General features: G+C 39.6%; 1 long non-coding RNA gene across 1 annotated transcript; it reads left to right on the top strand.

Moving 5' to 3' along the window:
- The first annotated feature begins 763 nt into the window (after nt 1-763).
- On the top strand, nt 764-4,502 carry LOC309689808. Its single transcript, XR_014271521.1, has 5 exons — nt 764-1,364; nt 2,060-2,130; nt 2,925-3,148; nt 3,238-3,394; nt 4,108-4,502. It is a non-coding gene; the product is annotated as an uncharacterized lncRNA (long non-coding RNA).
- Nucleotides 4,503-20,445: the final 15,943 nt, after the last annotated feature.

Consider the following 20,445-nt stretch of genomic DNA (forward strand, 5'->3'; position numbering starts at 1 on the left):
GTGATGAGCGCTCATGATAAATATCTGGAATATGAACATACACCCTGTTTTCCTGTTGCACTGTGAAACGTGAACAGACCATGAATATTAATCAAATTCTTTTTGACTTTGCCAAGGGAAAAGGAGAACTTCCCTTCAGTAAGACTCAGCAGCAAATGTAAATCTTCAGTGCCTTGCTCAAGGACATGTGTGCAGGCTATTAGTAAAGGAAAAAAAAGAACAGTTAGCCTCAAATAAATCTTAAATATAGCAAATGGTGCTGATTCCACAGCGGTAACAATCCTCTATTTGTCAGTTCACTTCTGTTTGCATTAAAAAAAAACTGATTCTCTGTTTTTATAAACATGAAGCAATAATTTTGTGCAAAATGCAACAGAAATATATAATATTAACAGTTTTTATCAAGGAAAATATAGTTGGTATATACAGAATTTACAACAGTCAAGTCCATTTTATTTGTTTTTCCTGAATCATGTGTGAAAAATCATGTCTGATTTTAACGATCATGATGTGCAGTATTTGTTTACAAGCAGATATTTCTCGAGTTTTTTTCAATGTTTTAATGAAAGCATTACATAATGTGGATGATGGAATCCAAATCTACAGTTACACTTTCCTATTAAACATTCTGGTCACTCTGAACTTCTGATATAAATTTATTGATGCATTTTTTTAATACAAGCCATCATGAGGACGTGTGCAGAAATGTTTAAAAAGTGTGAGGCTGAATACATCATGTAACCCAGTGAGTTTACACCAGGGGCGGAGCGTGGGGGTGGCTTACGGGGCTTAAGCCCGGGTTGTTTTGTCAGAAGCCCGGGGTATTTTGGAGTGTAATTTTTTCATAGTTAGATGCCTGGCTGACAACTGTATAAAACAAAAAGTACACACAATATTCGAAGCACATAGTGCACACTGTGGGAATTTACGACTGTGCGTGAATCCCCCCCTGATATTGGTATGATCCGAGCTCAGGCACTAAGCGACTGAGCGAGGGGGCGGGGGGAGCTGCTGCCCGTGAGTGCGCTGTTGGAGAGACGGAGCCAGCCATACTAAGGAGAGCTTAAGTTTGACCAGGTACCAAAGCAAATCATTCGTACCGTACAAATAATGTAAATATGACGGTGCATCACGAAAGATTGATATGAAACTGATCACTTGACCAATATTATTTTACTCGCTCTTCAAGTGAATCAACAAATGGCGAAATGAAAAGCCGAACAAATGCTATTTTTTAGAGAGTCTTAGCTTACGTGTGTTTATTTCATATTTTCAGTTCTTACCCTCCCCGACTAAATCGGTTTCAGTTATGTACTGAAATATAAGAATGGACATTAGAGGCTTCTTTCAAAGAAAAAACTCTGGTAAATGTTATTTTATATATTATGCTTTGTATGTTGTTCAGTATATTTCTATGCAAAACAAGAGGGATTTCAGTACACAGCAGGATATTCACAGTTATAACCAGATATTTACACTTTAGGGAGAAATTTTTTTTACTGTACAACATCAATTTAGAGTAAACTTTTGTTTTAGATAAATATTGAAATATCTTTTGAATTAGTTAAATGTCAGAATAAAGAGAGACAGAGCTGTCTATTTTTTATCACTTTCATTAAATTTAGGAGTACATATACACTAAGTTTATTGTTAATTAATAAGAAAACTCCAGACGATTCCATTCTGAGCTGAAGAAGCTTCTGATTGGTTAGTAGAGTCCATGTGAGTAAACTGGTGGCACAGCTGTGGATGCATATAAGGCAAAACACAGAGCCTGTTTCTGTGACATGGGAAAATCAAGAGATGTCAACCAAAACACCAGGAACAGAACTGTGGAGCTCCATAAGTGTGGCTCAGTTTGAATACAATTTGGTGCCATTTGCAATTAAAAAACACAGATAGTTTCTCTCTTTACTCTTAAAGTTAACAAATATGTTTTTATATTTATCAATCTAAAAAAATAAACATTTAGTCTGATTTGATGTTACAATTAAAAAAGTGTTTTGATCTGAAGAGTTTGTAAATATCTGGTTTCAACTGTATATTTGATGATTGTCAGCACAAAGAGAGAGAGAGAGGAGCAGAGATTGAGATGGAGAATGAGGACAGAACAGAGATGAACAAGAGCAGGTGAGACACACATGTTAGTCAAATGGTTGCTTACTAAAAGTATCACCGTATCATAGGTCCTCATGTATCTCGTACCTAGTGTTTCTTTTTAGGTTTGTTATTTTTCAAATTCTACATTTATTAAGTTCTGCAGGCTTGTTTGCACAACAAGGCTAAATAATTATATAAACTTTTCTCAATCTAAATATTGTACTTTGGTAGAATTAAATAAATAAGTGTAGTGCAGGTCTATGATGATTTTTAGTGCTACTATCATCTAGTTCTGATTGTGGTTATGTCTTGGTTAAGTCCTCAGTAGTCCTGCTTTTGAACTGTTGTAGTCCTGTTTTAATTCTGGATCAGTTCTGGGTCTGGTTGAATTGGGGTTTAGTCCTCGTGTCTTGATACAGCCCCGACTTCGTTCTGTCTCGCTGCTTAATTAAAAAACTAGTTTAAGGTGTCCTGCATGTGTGATATATATATTTCCCTATATGAAGTCATTCTTTTTTGAACAAAACTCAAAACAGAGCCTATTAATCTTTCAGTCATTTCTACACCCCCCCCCCCCCTCAAAAAAAAAAAAAAATCCCACATGCATACTACCCTTTAGGGCTAAGCCCCGGGTGTTTCAAATGTCTGGCTCCTCCTCTGGTTTACACGACTCAGTAATGCACTACAACATGTTATTGTTAATTGGGATTTATCATTACTCTGTTAATCACTGAGTTGATCAAAAATAAATCAATAATAAAAGATAAATACTATAAATATAAGAATAAAACCCAAAGAGTATATTTAACACCCCTACTGGTTAGGAAGGAACAAGCCCCACCTTCCCCTGCTCTGTACCGTCACGTGCTCAGACACAGAGAGAGACAGAGGTGCAGGAGACCATCGCTGATTTTCACCGCCAAGCTTTTTGCTGGAAAATAACTATTAACTTGATAAATTGAGCAAATATCCATACCGGAGATCTGCATGGACCTTGGAGAAACGGACCTGATTTATTGTGAACATTTCGGACCTTGAAACCATCGCGGTGAGTCAGAAGCTGTTAAGGTAACCTTGAAGCTAAAAAGCTAACAAGAAGTTAACAGGGAATATAATGGCCCAATTTCAATGTTGTAGATCTGCGCGGGAGCGGATGAAGTGGACAAGATCCTCTCTGAGAGTTGAACAAGATCCTCTCTGAGAGTTGAACAAGATCCTCTCTGAGAGTTGAACAAGATCCTCTCTGAGAGTTGAACAAGATCCTCTCTGAGAGTTGAACATTAGAAGTGTGCTGGTGAGTTAAACTGGGACTGGGCGAATCAGGCTAATTGAAAGCTAACTAGCCTAATGCTCATAGCTGCAGCTGTAGCTGACCACGTTTTCACTGTGGGAGAACACACGGGGTTTCTCATGGAGTTCAGCCATTTTGAGCACTCAGCTTGTGTGCTGATGATATTCTAGTATTACTTGTTGAATATTAAATGCACTAAAATTAGATGATGGAATAAGTTAATGTTGATCTTAAAGGTCATGAATCTACTTTATTTTGTTACATTTGATGCTCGAGCGGCACTGGATAGATGTCCGTGTGTATTCTTACTGTGCTGATACGTTACCACATACTGTAAAACTACAGCCTGTGGGTTTTTGTATATTCTTTTCATAATTTTATTTTGTACATTGAGTGTAAATAATATATTGCTTCATTGCTATGCAGTGTATAGCAATGCTCCTGTAATTCAGTTAAAGGGCAATACTGTAAAAAACCAATCTACCATAGTTTATGGTTTATTTCTGATTTCTGATAGAAATGTGCACCTTGATGATAGAATAAGCTGATTGTGATTTAAAGATTGCATTCATGATTAAGATGCACTGTATAGACTATAGTTAGAAATTAGAATTAATGTTTTGTGCTTGTTTTGTTATAGCACTTACATTATTTACATATGGCCATGTATATCTTTAGAGTGTGAACTGAATTAGTAATAGTCCTGTTGTTTACAGGCTAGGTTTTTTTTATGGGATCGTGAGACCTGGATCTCTTCCTGACGAGGAAGATGGCGAGCCTTTCCCTTTGAACCGAACCACAGCCATTCCGAGTTGGCCCAGAAGGGCAGGTTGCTCTTCTCTCACGAACAATCGCAACAGTGCGGTAGGACGAAATCTCACCAATCACAAACTTTTGACCTGTTGGATTTGACTTGACTGAACACTGACTATTAAGCCGGCAAGACTGACATATCTGAGCTCAGATAGGATTCTGATTGTTATTATTATTGCTGTCACTGTATTTTATTTTATGTTTTCATTCCTGTTCATGAAATGCTGTTAAATTGTTGCTAAATAGTTTAATACAATTCATAGCAACTTTACCTGTGGCTCCAGTCATTCTTCTCCACGCAACTCACTATCCCTCCTACGAATCTAGCTATTGGCCCATTCTCTCCATCTTACTTTAATTTCCCCTACCCTATCCTGTACTGGGCTACAATCACATTTCACCTGTTTTTCTCGTTTCATGCTCATTTGCTGTTTTGTTAGTTTGAGTTTGGTTTATGAAAAATTGCATTCGGATTCAAATGTGCCTCATTGTGATTTACATTGTATCCAACAGTGAAAATGAACGGTGAAACTAAAACATGCTTATCTTAAATGACACCTTCAGAATGACACCGTCCTCTCGAATGAGTCATTATGAAATCATAACTGTGGATTTATGTTTTATAAATCACAATATACAAAATCAATATGTGCCACTGTTAGTTATAAAACAATATACATCCTTAAACATTACTTATAACAACAAGTATTTACTGTTAGTATTCTCAGTTCAACACAGGCTTCCAGTGATTTGGAAATTGTAATTTTTCTTCTTTCTTTTTTTTTTTTTTTTTACATTTTACGATGTCCAAACTCTTTTAAGAAATTGGGCTGTGATTCGTTTTTTCCTGTCTTAATCCACTTTTCAGCTTCCACATAACATTTGAAACGGATAAATGAAGACTATTTCATTTTGACGTGCACGCCTGACTTCTCCAGCAGATGAACCTTATGCATATATATGTTTTAGAAATGGGGCCAGATTACATACAGTCTGTAATAAATCCCAGGCTCCCCTGAAGCTCGAACACAATAAATCACATGCTGTTTCTTTTCCCTTCCCCATGTTTCTTCTTTACTGCATTCCCTTTCAATCACCTTTCTTCTTATCTCTCCAATCCTTTCCTCTCATCTCCTTTTCTTGTTTCATTAGGTTCATTGAAAATAAAAGTGAGCTGCTGATAAAAAACAGGCTGGGTCGGTCATCAGCCGTTCAGTACGACAGACCAACATTTGATTTTCTGCTTTGAAATAAGAGCTTGAAACAGTAAACCGAGGTGCCTTCTCACTTCCCATAAAACATGGTTTAGGGGAAGGAGGAGGGATGAGGTCGGCCAAACATCAGACCTCATAAACCCGTACGTACCATATATATAAAGTGTGGTCGGAAGGAAGGGGAGCTGGAGGGGGGCAGCAAGGTTACACTTAGAAGTCATTTAGGTAAACCGAGTCCATTCCTGAGCTCAACTGCTGTATGGATGTGGTAGGTCAGGCAACATTTGCATACCGCCTTTTTTTAACAAAAGCAAGGAAAGAGTCATTTATCCCCATAGCAACCTTTACAATAATTAACCCTTTGAAATGGTAAACAAGCCTCACTTTAAACTGAGCAACACAACAAAGTGCTCAACTTGGAGTTCCGTGTTTGGCATGAGGACGGTTCAGTATGTGCAGGAGTCAGGGATAAAGCTACCAAACATTTGGAGGTAATCTAACAGTGTTTACTTAATAGGTCTCTCCCAACAAAAAGGTAACACAATGGTGACTGAGCATGACTGAGGTGACTCGTATTTATTAAGACTTTTGTGAACTGGATGTCTGTGATTGCTACTAGAATCAATACACGTTCCTGCTCATGCAAAGCCAACATTTCCTACAGCTGCTATTTCAAATAAACAATATTTAGCTAGCGAAATACACCAGATGACTGGTTGCCTACTGTTTGTTAGTGCTATGGTAACACTATGCTAAGTGTACTGTGTTAATCATCAAAACTCTGTTTACGGAACAAGACATGGTTCGTTGATGACGGGATGCAGGGGGCACTGTGAGCAGTTGGATGACAACCTGCACACCTGCATTGTCTCAGAGACTCCCTCTGTGAGTGTAATTTATGGTCCTGCAAACGTGGCCATCTGTGTAGTGCAGGTAAGGGTGTCAAAGATAAGGCCCGGGGGACAGAATTGTCCCGGCGAAGACTTAATAAATGGATGTGGATGACCCATGTGTCAACACGAAAGGAGGAATAGCAGAGTTCACCAGGAAAAGGAGACTTCCTCTCTCTCTCCTCGGCCGGCTGACGACCAGCAGTAGCACAAATAAGAGTTGCATCTGTCTGCCTCCAGCCAACAACAAACCGCTTTCACGCTTAGGCATAAAACAAGCATGATGCTGCTTCCAGCTTTTGGCAGAGCCGTGCAGTCTGCAGCGTGAAATCAGATCACTCAGCTGATAGAAGGAGATAAAAACATTTGCTGTTACCGCCAGTCACAGCGCTCGGAGAAGGTTTTGTGAGGTTTGTGCAGGAGGCTTGCCACTTTGATGCCAAGCACGTTCAGGTAGAGTCCTGTTATAGGTAAAGTACAATAGCATGTTGTCAGGCCAGCATCCTGCCCCATCTCGTCACTACTCTAATCTTTGACTATATAACAGTAATTAGTTATTCAATGCTAATAGAAACTAAAACCACATAAACAATGTAATAAATAATGTTCAGTTTATCTGTTCAGATGTATCCTCATTATAAAGGTTTTGAAGTAAAGTATGAGAGTAGTAAAACATATCAACATACCTATAATATTTGACGTGCGGTTACAAACATCTGTGGAGAGAACTGCAGTTCGATTTTTTTGTTGTACATCAGGCTTTTGTAACAAATTACTTCATCAGTAAACACACCTGCAGGCCATCAGGTAACAATTTTGTGGGTTATAAAAACCTTTGAACTCGGAGAGAACACTGCATAAACAACCTACCACACAAGATTATAGAGGACATTTAATTGAATGAATTGAGCTTTTTAAACTCATTAATCTTTGTTTTCTTCAAGTGTGCATTACAGTGAAAAGCTGGAGGACAAAATCAGTGTGTGGTTGCCATAAATTCACATTAAAACTAATAAAGGAAATGTAATTAGGATATCACATGTCAGTTGGCTCGCTCCAAGTAACGATTTACCAAGGCTGTCACTTTTATGACAGGTTCATCATTTTCTGTCTGTTCACATGAAGGCATCTGGTTTGATGCTTTCTTTTCCTTTGTCATAAAAAAAACAAACAAACTGGAAGCAAACTGCATCATATTTCCTCTCCAGTGACGTGTTAAGTTCCCCGTGAGCTCTTGTTGAGGCTCACATTTACAGCTTTTCCAAATCATTACAAATTGAAAACCCATTTAAGTCAAGCACCAGTCATAATAAATCAAATCTCCACCGCAGTTGGTTTTCTGCTTTTCTGTTTATTTGCTCTGATATTGCATCTGAACATAACTTTTTCCAGTGAAGAGCTATCTTTTAGCAATGTTATGATCATTCATTTCCCCCTCGAGCTCCAAACAGTTTCACTGCTAATGGGTCTAGAGCTTTTTGAAAAATACAAATAGGAACAAACTAATAAGAAACAGCTCTTGATGATTTCTTGGCATATGGAGCTTGTGGGACCTGAGGCTGCGTTCAAAAAACCCTCTTGCCACACTTGGCAGATCCTGATCCCACAACATGCTCGTTTCTTATATGAAGAATTAAAATTGATTAAGGCTGATGGAGTAAAAACATGATTGCTGTAAAAACATGCATCTATAACCCAACAAAGAAATGTAAAAATTCACCTAGTTTAAAGCTTATAAATGCTCTTGTTTGCTTTGCAGCCTTTATACGTTTTTGCTGTTTGATGAGGTTTGGTTTCCAAAATAGTCATGATGTCAGATATTAGGTGAGTTCAAAGAAACTTGCAATGAACCCAGAGAGTGTGTTCTGGTGTCAAACAGCATCATTCAGCAGAATGTGCAGAAGAAACAACAGTTACAGACGTCTCCCCTGTGCGACTTAAAGCCACGGCGAGCCGTCTCCATTGTTCTGTGAACAACCACATGTTGCGTTCCCCAAGTTCCTTTTGCCGGCTCATCTGTCAGAGCTCTGTTTTGATCTTTGAGGACCAAGCCTTTTCCAGAATTAATCACACAATGCCTCAATCCGTTACCAATCAGTGGTGGTCGCCTGCCAGAATTCTTATTAGAGTGTCTTGCTGAGCCTCAGTTTTTTAAAAAAAATTCCCCGTCTGGCCTCACCCCAGTCATCTTTTGGAACAAATCTGATCTGCTGTGGTTCCACCTCATAGGGACTCAAATGGTCTGGTGCTAGCATCTTGGTGCCAAATAATACAGGACACCTTCAGAGGTCTGTTGGAGTTTAGGACTTTGTAGGTCAGAACTGTGTAGTCGGAGGTAGGGGTAAAGAAAATTTCCTTTTCTGTTCCTACAGGTACAGTCTACACAAAGGTAAGTGCAGGAGAGAAGTATCTCACATTTTCTATATGTACTTTTCAAATTAGGAATCACAATGTCCACATTCTGCAGTGGCTTCTGTTTTCTTTTGGCTTTTGGCTTTTATAAATTTCCATTTGGAGGATGATGGAGAATGATCTCAAAATAAATAGTGACGCTGCAAAAACCTCAGTCTTTGCAAAATCAGAGTCCACGATTAAAACTCTGATGTACCTTTAGAATTGGTGGGGTGCCACTGTTGGACCTAAAGGTGTAGTAGGATTCTTTATTTTGTGATGCAGAGACTCTGGCTCCTTTCAGAGGGCCTTGATATAGTTGGGGGCATTTTGGGAAGTTCGGAGGTGGTGTTGTGGGTTGTGGGTTTAGCTGGTTGGTTGGTATTCAGAGGGCAGGAGATGTGTAGGTGGAGTGGCTTCAGACCAGAAGTGTCTGCTTCCAGACTCAGACTGTATGATGTGGTGTTTTCTCCAGCACAAATCCACCGGCTCACGGCTGTCACAGCAACAACAAAGTGAGAAAATGCTTCCTGAATCAAAGCAAACCGACTCAAGTGCTGAGGTGTAATTATACAAGCGCAGATGGAGCCGTCGACCTGGCCAGACGACCACAGACCCTTTTTTTAAACACTGTTGTACACATTTGTGTGCAAGTCTGCGTACATCTGTGCTTTCAATTATTCAAACTGAGAGATGAACAGGTTGTTTTTCTCCACTAAAGCCCATCTGTTTGGGCCTCTAAGGAGGGGTCGATCATGCAGGCAGAACACCATTGAAGAAGAATTAGCAGTAATTTATCCTTCTAATACAGCTCACTGATCTTCACCGTGTGTTAAAGTCTTTACTGGTGAGGAAAAATGAGAGAATGTGAGGAAATGGTTATCAGACTGTGAGGGGAGAAAATGAGATCCACATGAAAAACAGGCACAGACAACTGAGACAAATCGAACCAAACATCACATCGATAATGAAGTCTTTGACAGTGTAAAACATCCTTCACTTATTTAACAGCAGTGCAGATGAATTTAAAATACGAGCTCATATTTAAATCATAACCCAAATTAACAGGCGACACAGTGCAGTGGTCGGTACTGTCCCCTCACAGGAAGAAGGTCTCGCTGTGCCTGTCAAGGACGTTAATTTTAGTCCTTCAGAGACTTTCAGCCCCATGTGCATCAGGTTAACTGGTGATTCAATAACTCTGAATTGGACACAAAAATGAAATGGAAACCAAAATTAAGCTGTTAATTTTAATAGACTTACACCAAATCACCAAACACATCTCCGCATGCTCACTGACTGGCAAGACTGAGATCTGTATTTATAATAGTCAAAGATCACACTGACTCAGTTTTATTAACGCTGTTCTAACAACCATCAACTACTACACGATTGATCTGACTGAGTGTAAGGACAAATACTCTGGGACATTCAGAACATGTCTCTGTCTGGGAGGTCTCTGATGCAGAAAAGTTCATTCAGATTCTGTTCAGCAGAACAACAACACAAAAAGGCTTTCGAAAGCTGAAGAGAACCAGTCAATATAAGGGATTTTGTTTGGTGACCCTCAGGTGCAAAACACTTCAAAACACCAAAACCCAACATTTCATAAAACATAAGAATGGAAAAAATAAACACAACAACCTCAAGACCGCTAATTTCCATCTCTACAAAGATTACAGTTAGAGTGACCCACAGAGAGAGAACCGACACCAGAATGAAAAAACCCAGACTGAAAGAGAGTGGAAGGATCTTCTAATGTTTCACAAACAGTGAAAAATGTAACATCCTTTAATGTTCAAAGACGACTCCTTTAGTGAAATCTGTGACCCGTAAGCTATTACTTAAGATTACACTCAACTGTCACTGTGTTAGTAACACCTGGGTTTCATGGCTTTGACATCTTTTTGCCTCCAGAACTGAGAAATGTGCCATGTCAACCCATCAAAAATCGATATGGCAACATGACATTTGTTGTTTGCAAAACTTGTGCATATGATGATGCCATTTATATTTGCATTTAAAGTTATGAAATATGATTCATTAAACATGTTTGTGGTTGTTACAGTAAAAATAACTTTTTCTACTCGAATTTTATGGGGTTTTTTTTCTGATTTTAGATCAATTGTGTTAATACAGTATGCCAAAATGAAAACATAACTGTAAATTCAGACATGTGAGGTTGTGCTGAAAAGGATGATACCAAATTTTTCGGTAAGTGAATGTGTTTAATTGTAGGCAGGGACATTACTGGATATTCTTTTGTTATTGCTACAGAATAATTTATGTTATACTTTGTTATTGCTACAGAAGAATATTGATTTTATTGTTTTACATTTACAATTTTTTTTCCTGGGGACCCTGTGACACCCCATCGAAGAGCCGTAGTCTGTGGATCTCTTAAGATCTCGCTGTTGGGTTTGTAAGGCCATGTTACTCCTCAATTTCTATCTTGTTCAAAGAGAAGATATAAAACAAAGATCTAAGCTAATCAACCTTAGTGTTCTGCTTTTTAAAAATAAGAATCGATAAGAGAATCGATAAAGAATCGAATCATTAAACATAATCGAAGATGGAATCGGAATCGTGAAAATCTTATTAATTCCCATCCCTATCTGACACACAACACAAAACTAGAAATCTAGCAATCTAAACAACATAGAGTCAGGAACACCAATGTGTAAGTATCACATACCTGTGGATCCTTTGTGCCTGTCAGAGTGAAATTCAGCTCAAAGCTTTGCTCTGTGACCTTGGATTTTCAGCTGGAGCTGGATGCCAGCCTCACCTTTTCTCGCAGCTCAACAAAGATTTTTTCATTTCCAAAGCTCAAGTTGGCTTGTTTTCAACAGCGCAAGAACATTTCAATTCAGTTTTATTTTATTGATAAAATTGAATTGAAATAAAAAGTATGTGTGAAACACTGAGTTCATATTTCTGTTTCATTAAAGATCCAACCCTGTATCCTTCACATGCCCTGCTTGTCTCTCAGGAATGTTGATCCGGTCTTTGACTGGTGGACAGAAAATATGGGGTGGATTTGTGGGCAGAATTAGGTGGTTTTTATACTAAAGCTGATCAGGACATTCTGTTCATGGGAGCTCATAAAATCTGCCTGTGTGTATTTTTTCTTTGTGTCCAGTTGAAGCAGACAGCATGCTTTTATTGCTCCTGTATGTCCATCATTTTTTCCAAGATGAGTTTGATGTGCATTCTCATCATCGGGGAATTTCAAACCAAAATGTATTTGATGTATTTAAAGTAATGGAGAAAATAAATATACATGGAGAATACTAAATCCAAATTTTAGACACCTCAATGTTACATCAGATGTAAGCTGGCAAAAATGTGAAGCTGACTGAAAAAAGCTTTGTGCCAAACTTTGTTAAACATGTAATAAAATCGTATGTTTTATTTCACTTCATTCAGCGTGCTGCGTTCCAAAAGAACCTCCTCAGGAATAAAATCTGTTTGTTGTTCTACAATGAACAAGTGTGCATTATATACATAATAAAGGCCATAATAGGAACACTGGGATTCCAAAATCCATCATTTTTAATTTGTTTCAATTCAGCTTTATTTATACAGTGCAAAACCAGAACAACAGTCGCCTCAAGGTGCTTTATATTGTAAGGTAAAAGAAGAGAAAAAAAGAAAACTGTGGGCGTGAGATGAACAGGTGCAGTACTTAACCGAATTTCCCAGAGGAACCCGCCCGAGGGATTAATAAAGTTCTATCTTATCTTATCTTACTTCTTTTGTTGCTTTTTGTTTGAAAAAGGTGGGTTTGATTCTTGAGGAGTTGCTGTCATGACTCATCCAGTGATTTCACTCCCTGGTCAGTCAGTGGCATGCAGTCTGTTGAAACTGTTTTTCAGCTCCACTCAGTTTGTTTGGAATTCTGGTAGTTAAGTAGGTACTAAGAAGTACCTGTGATCAGGTACTGCTACCTAATGGTAAACACCTAATGGAAATGAGGCATATGTATTGCAATTGTATTGTAACTTATCTCCCTGGATACCAGATTTAGGGGTGTGGCCACATTGATTAACAGATATCCTGACACAGAACAATGGAGCCAATCAGTGTCTGCTTAGCCTCACTTCTGCTATTCCTGATTAATTTCTGTTATTCAGCTGTGGTCAATGAAATTCTCTTATGTATTTATATTTAGTTTGTTAGCACTAACTGACAAATTTGTGTCTCTGCATTGCACCTGTACTGTTTATGAATGTAGCTTGCTAGCCAGGTTTGCTAATGTTAGATGATAACTTAGCATTCCTCTTTTCATACATATGAGGTAACGTCTGGCATCATAAAAAACAAAACACAAAAACTGGATTAAAGCAGAATCAGAAATTAATGTGTGACGTCATGATGACTACAAACCGTCGTTTAGTTTGTTTGTGACTAAATTAAAGAGACAGAGTTGCAGTTCCTCTAATGCCTGCTTGGATTTGACTTCAAAAACAGGTCAGAATCTCAAAAAGTTTGTTCCTCATTTTGATCTGGTTGAGTCTGTAAATGTCACAGTCCCCGGCGTCTCAGACTGTTAAAGACAGACATTTAAATTCCACATCATTTCCCAGCAGTTTGTGCACATTTTGGTCCTCCCTACAAATTCCAACATTTTTTTACCTGCAGCTCCACAGCTACTTTAGTGTGCTGTTATATATTATGCACAAATGCAAAGAAGAGATTGCCCTGTTTATGAACAAAAATAAATGTAAAAAGCCAAGAGTGCACCTGGGAAGCAGATTTGTGTGGATATTTGTGCCATGTAAGTTGACAGAGGGTGGATTAATGAAAAAGCTGTACGGTATAGTCTGCCATGTCCCTGCACTTAATAAGACACTGGATGGGATAATACACAGTGGAAGAGAGGAGGGGTCGTGAACACATGCATTATTCAGGATTGCATTAGTTCCTCAAGCTGTTGTTACCAGGTGTAACTTTAGATGGTTGACATTTTCTAGCCAAAGTACTTTCAATCATTCTATTAGTAATTTTGGGTTATTCATTTCACCACAAACACATGACCATCAGAAAAAAGGCCAGAGTAGAAGTGGAAAGCTGTTGCTCTATCAGAACAATTAAGCCTGTGTAATAGAAGAATATAATGATGAAGGACTAAGATTTGGTCTAAGGTTTCTCACCTTGACTCATCCTCACACACTCCAGGGAACAGGGAGGGAGCTAATCAATCAGACATTCCTCCAAGTCCACAATATCATACCACCATACTGTGGACAGATGGGAATGTTGAATCAGAAACAGCAGGGAGGGCCTCTCTGGAGTTAGATAACTTGACTTGAAGATGAGAGAAAAATGGAGAACAACAGTTACAACTGATATGAAAAACTCCTGTGGTTAAACTGCAAAAACTCGGACTGTAATGAGATGAGCTAATCTTTTTCAGATGTCATTAACATTAATGATGGATTGCATTTTTCCTGAATTCTCCTTTTTGTCTTTGTTAAACCACCCAGTAAGCGGTAAACTTGATATCAAATTCATTTGCTTCCGTGTACCCTACCAGAGCTGGGTTGGACCAGCATACTTTCTGGCTAATCACTTGTTTTTCTAAAAATAATTTTAATGACAGTGTTTAAAAATTCAGACAGATTTAAAGGGACACCTCACCACCAAATCAAACATTTTTTTTTTCCTTTGGCCCATAGCGCCATTTATCCTTCTAGATTGTTTTAGCATGTGATGAATAATTTTGGAGATATTGGCTGCAGAGATGTCTGGCTTCTCTTAGATTTAATGGAACCAGATGGCACTTGCATTTTGGTGCTCAAAGTATATTTTAAAAAATCAGCAACAGTGTCTTTTTCCAGAAATTATGACCTGGTTACTCATAAAGGAATAAGACCAATCTTTTTGCGAGCATATTCACATGTGATTTTCCTGTTTCTCCTGAAGCAGCATAACCTTTTCCCAACCATTGCTTTCTGCCATCCTTTTCCATTCCTCTCTGTTGATGATCTCTATAATCCAGTCTTCTAGTCTTCCAACATGTGCTATCCCATTTTGTTAATGCACACAATACATCTATCTTCAGGTCTCAGTTTAGTTCAGTGAATGAGCAAACTACCATTTGTCTCATGGCTAGACTGCAGTGGCCCAGCTTTGAGCAAACCGGAGGGCCTTTGCAGCACATATCTGCTACACTAGCGAAAAAAATGCCCCCCAAAAATCATCTTAAGAGATAAAGACAGTTGTCTGCATATGAAAAATGTTAAAGGCTGATTTACAAGATTGTTCAATGGTGAACTTGGGTGGGGGTAACAAGGCTTTGAGTAGCTTTGAGTGAAGGAGAATGAATCCTAATCCTATTAGAGCACTTCGCTCTCGCACTGCAGGCCTACTTGTTGTTCCTAGAGAATTTAAAAGTAGAATGGGAGGGGAGAGTCCTTCAGTTTTCAGGTCCCTCTTCCGTGGAACCAGCTTCCCATTTGGATTCGGGAGACAGACATTATCTCTACTTTTAAGATTAGGCTTATAACTTTCCTTTTTGCCAAAGCGTATAGTTAGAGCTGGACCAGGTGACCCTGAATCCTCCCTTAGTTATGCTGTAATAGGCATAGGCTGCCAGGGGATGTATTGAGTTTTTCCTTTCCAGTCACCTTTCTCACTCACTATGTGTTAATAGACCTCTCTGCATTGACTCGTACCTGTTATTAACCTCTGTCTCTCTTCCACAGCATGTCTTTATCCTGTCTTCCTTCTCTCACCCCAACTGGTCGCAGCAGATGGCCCCGCCCCTCCCTGAGCCTGGTTCTGCCGGAGGTTTCTTCCTGTTAAAAGGGAGTTTTTCCTTCCCACTGTCAGCAAAGTGCTTGCTCACAGGGGGTCATATGATTGTTGGGTTTTTCTCTGTATTTATTATTGTAGAATCTTCTGTACAATATAAAGCGCCTTGAGGGGACTGTTGTTGTGATTTGGCGCTATATAAATAAAATTGAATTGAATTGAATTGAATTGAATTGAATTGAATTGAATTGAATTGAATTGAATTGAATTGAATAGGCGGGTTTATCCAGAATGAGACAAGATGCACAAGAAGTGATATGAAGCACAAAAAAACAAAAAATGACAGGAAGTCACAAGAAAAACACGACCAGACTTGAACACTGTTACCAGAAAGCTGCCAAACAATCTGGCAGTGGTGTTTAAATGGAGAAGGTGATTATAAACAGGAACCAATGAAGACTAGAAGGAGCCAAGTTAGAAAAAGTTGGAAAATAGGCAACCAGCACTGAGATGGAGAGAGAAAGATGTTAAAGAGGCAGATTAACACTAGAAGGAAATGGTAGATCATAACAAGGACAAGATATTTGGTACTGGAAGCAGTGTGATTTCTGGTTGTAGTAAGTGTGTAGTATGAGTTCACAGCTGGCTTTGGTTTCATTCAGCCCAAGAGAATCCAGTTATATAATCTTTCCTAATATATATGTGTTCATTAACATTGACATACAGAACCAACAGGAAGTACAAGCCTGGATATTCTGGCTACCTGGATCTAAATCTGGTAGCTATAGTACATTACCCACAATGCACCTTTACCACTTATTGGCTAGTAAGTAGTCAGATGGTGTTACTCATGGCACATGGCAGCAGCTACAAAGCTCAGGTAAAGTCACTTTCGCTGTCTTTAAAATCACAAGAATTTGTGTCATACATTTCATAAAAGCAAATCTGCAGCCACACAGTTCAATGGCTTCCTTCCATTGTCCTAAAGCCTTTGATGCAGTCAGGTACACAGTAGTAATAAGGCTAGCAGAGATGTGCAGGAAACCTGTTCCTCACAACTTCTAAAAAGAACAAACGTATAAGAAGAAGACATGTCCAGGAGCATTGTGCTAACATTTCTGTCTATCTGTATTCATGTATTAGCATACTTTGAGATTCATCCTCTTGGAATACAACAATACAGTCATAATGATTATTCAAATATTTCCATGTTAAGAATATCATGAAATGAGATTTTAACAGCATCTCTCTTCACTTTACTCTTAAACCTTACAGTTCAGACAGTGTGAGGCCTCGTTCAGCTCTTTCCACGGTGTCATCACTGGAAGAGTGAACACCTTTGTCCTTTACATGCCGATTAGTCCACATTGTTGAGCATTAACACACTCTTCCTCTTTTTGTCACCTGAAGCTGCAGACAGTGTTCTATTCAGAAAACACTCATTGCTGTGGTCTGCTTACCAAACTAAATGGTGGTCCTGAACAGGACAAAACTCCAGAGCAGCTGCTGGTGTTTGTTCAGAGGTCATCTGGAATTATAACTCTGTTATTCTCAGAAATTTAAATGTCTGGAAGAACCGGCTGCTGGTGGTCAAAATGCTTTTATTTATGATAATGTCACTGCCAGTTCAGCTGCCAGCACACAAAACAGATAATGACTCGAGTTTTTTTTTTTGTTTTATTTTGTTTTTTTGTTTTTGTTTTGTTTTTGTTTTTTTTGTTTTGGGGGGGGGGGGGGGGGGGGGGGGGAATCTCACATATAGCAGACTATCCAGATATGGATTAAGGCTAACCCCAAGTTAAAAGAACTGAAGATTTCCATTGAATTAATAAATAGACATTGCTTCATATGTATAACTGGGTGTTTTTACTTTTACCTTAATATTTCACGCTGTTTTTTTTTTTTTTTTTTCATTTTAAAACATAGTATTAACAAAATTAATCTAAAATAATACAAATATAAATCCGAGTAGGAAAAATGTTTTTACTGTGGAAAACCACATACACGTTCAACCATAGCTGGACTGGCCATCGGGCATACCGGGCGGGCCGGTGGGCCGCTGGCGATTTTTTGTTTTTATGGGCCGATCGATTTTTTTTTTTTTTTTTGGAAGGGTATAAATAATGAAAGGTGTTGGACTGGCCAATTGGTCATGATCAACTCTGGGCTGGACCAATTACAGCCGAGGAGGTCGGATACACCCTCCCCCTTGTTTAGCAATCTTATAGACGAACTAAAGAAAATGGAGAACAAAAAAAGGAAAGGAGGTGCAGAAAAAATTAGGGCCAAAAAGAAACAAGCCCTTCAGGCAGACGCTGCCAAACGTGTTAAAATAACTGAATTGTTTGTCGGTAGCTATGGCATAGCTTCCACAGATTTAGCAACATCAGCAAGTGGTGGAGGCCAGCAGGTGGATAAGGGAAAGGGGAGGCAAGAGGAGGAGTTATGACCTGCTGTCTATCTGTGTCAGATATAAACCAAGTTTAGTTGTAGTTTGTTTTCGTTGTGTTGACTTCTTACAGTCGCTTAGAATAACTGGTACTGCGTACTAGCTAGCATGACGGAGTTTATATACTGCTGGGCGGGTGCTATGAAGTTACTGATAGTAAATTTTATTTTATGCTTAAGGTTAGTTTGTCAAACTCCTCAAAATCTTAACAAATTGTGCCAATCCTTACATGTTGCACCAGGCTGATTTATCATCAAAAGTGGAGAAGTCCGTGACAGAGGAGACAGAAGAGCAGGAGAGAGAGATGGAGATGGAGAGATGACTTTATGTCATCCATGAGAGATGCATTTGACATATGTTTCACATATTATAGCCCAACAAGTTACTTATAGCAATTTAAATACGAGCAATCAGTTTTTGGCAAATACCAGAAATCAGTTTTTGGCAGACAATCACTTTTTGGCACAACACCGGCTATTGCAGTTAATAATACAACAGCTTCTTGCCATTTTTTGTGTTTCTTTTATCGCTGTGTAACTGAGTTCAATTGAAAGCCTGCATGCGCTAGTACCTTTTGCCACAAGTTCCCAGAATCCTTTGCGGTTTTACCCCTGAATGACATCACATTTTTGGTGGGCCGGTCTCTAGTCAAAATGCCCGGGCCGATTTTTTGTCCCAGTCCAGCCCTGCGTTCAACGAATCATTTTTATAGAATAGAATAGAATTAGAATAGAATAGAATTCAACTTTATTGTCATTGCACATGCACAGGTACAGGGCAACGAAATGCAGTTTGCATCCATCCAGAAGTGCTTTAGTGATATAGATATATTACAATATATATTAGCAATAATATAGATATTTGAGTATATTACAGAAATGGGTCTATTATGGTATGTTATAATGTACACAGTATGAAGTATGTTGTGAATATTCTATAACTATAAGTATGTACAGGCTGTAGTGAGTACAAGCTATGTACAGGATATGAACAGGATATAAATATGAAAAACTATACAGAATATGAAATAAATAACTTTACAGAATCTGAGATATACAGCTATACAGAAATGGGAACTATGCAAGTTGTAAACAGTTGTAGGATTAAAAATTATCGAATGTACAGAATGATTATTTACACAGAGCTATACAGTAGTGCAGTTAAGATAAGTGAAGGTGTAGATAGTTTCTACAGAGGTATATAAAGTGCTAGTGGTTGTGAGTGGTGGTTCAGTCCATGTTATTATTGTGTGTTTGAGGGTACAGTTGTCCATTGTGGGTGTGTGTATGTTCAGTCCATGAGTTAACGTGGGTCAGATGTCAGGAGGCAGAGTTCAGGAGTCTGACGGCTGTGTGGAAGAAGCTGTTCCGGTACCTGGTGGTCTTAGTCCGGAGGCTCCTGTAGCGCCTCCCAGAGGCCAGGAGGGTGAAGAGTCCATGTGATGGGTGACCGGGGTCTTTGATGATTTTCCCAGCCCTTTTCAGACACCGCTTCCTGTAGATGTCTTTTATGGCAGGAAGTGGTGCTCCGGCGATGCGCTGGGCAGTTTTCACGACCCTCTGCAACGCCTTCCGGTCCGAGGTAGAGCAGTTCCCGTACCAGACTGTTATATAGTTGGTCAGGATGCTCTCGATGGTGCAACGATAGAAGTTCACCAGGATGTCTGAGGACAGGTGGTTCTTCCTCAGAGTCCTCAAGAAGAAGAGGCGCTGGTGAGCCTTCTTGACCAGCTTGGAGCAGTTGGTCGTCCAGGTGAGATCCTCGGAGATGTGGACTCCCAGGAACTTGAAGCTGCTCACACGGTCCACAGCCGTCCCCTTAATGTGGATGGGTGGATGTGGGTCAGCATTCCTCCTGTAGTCCACGATGAGCTCCTTGGTCTTCTCGGTGTTAAGCAGCAGGTTGTTTCTGTCGCACCACTCAGCCAGACGATCCACCTCCTCCCTGTAGGCGGCCTCATCGTTGTCACTGATGAGGCCAATCACCGTGGTGTCATCTGCAAACTTAATGATGGTGTTGGAACCATCAGCAGGTCTGCAGTCATGGGTGAAGAGGGAGTAGAGGAAAGGGCTCATCACACAGCCTTGTGGTACACCGGTGTTCATTGTGATGGTAGATGAACAGTGGTTATCCAGCCGGATATGTTGGGGGCGGTTGGTCAGGAAGTCCAGTAACCATTTGCAAATGAGGGAACTGATGCCCAGGTCTGTCAGTTTCCTGATGAGTTGTGAGGGGTGGATTGTATTGAATGCTGAACTGAAGTCTATAAACAGCATTCTGGCGTAGGTGTTGTTGTTGTCCAGGTGTGAGAGGACAGAGTGCAGTGCGATGGAGACTGCATCCTCTGTGCTCCTGTTCTGGCGGTATGCGAATTGGTGGGGGTCCAGGGTGGGGGGGAGACAGGATTTGAAGTGTGCTAGGACCAGCTGCACTTAGTGATGATGGGGGTGAGTGCTACTGGGCGGTAGTCATTGAGGCAAGATGGGTTGGACTTTGCTTAGGCTGCTGCCCCCGCGACCCGGCCTCGGATAAAGCGGA

This window comes from Aulonocara stuartgranti, assembly GCF_965226115.1.
Source record: "Aulonocara stuartgranti genome assembly, chromosome: 15".
In the NCBI taxonomy this organism is placed as follows: Eukaryota; Metazoa; Chordata; class Actinopteri; order Cichliformes; family Cichlidae; genus Aulonocara; species Aulonocara stuartgranti.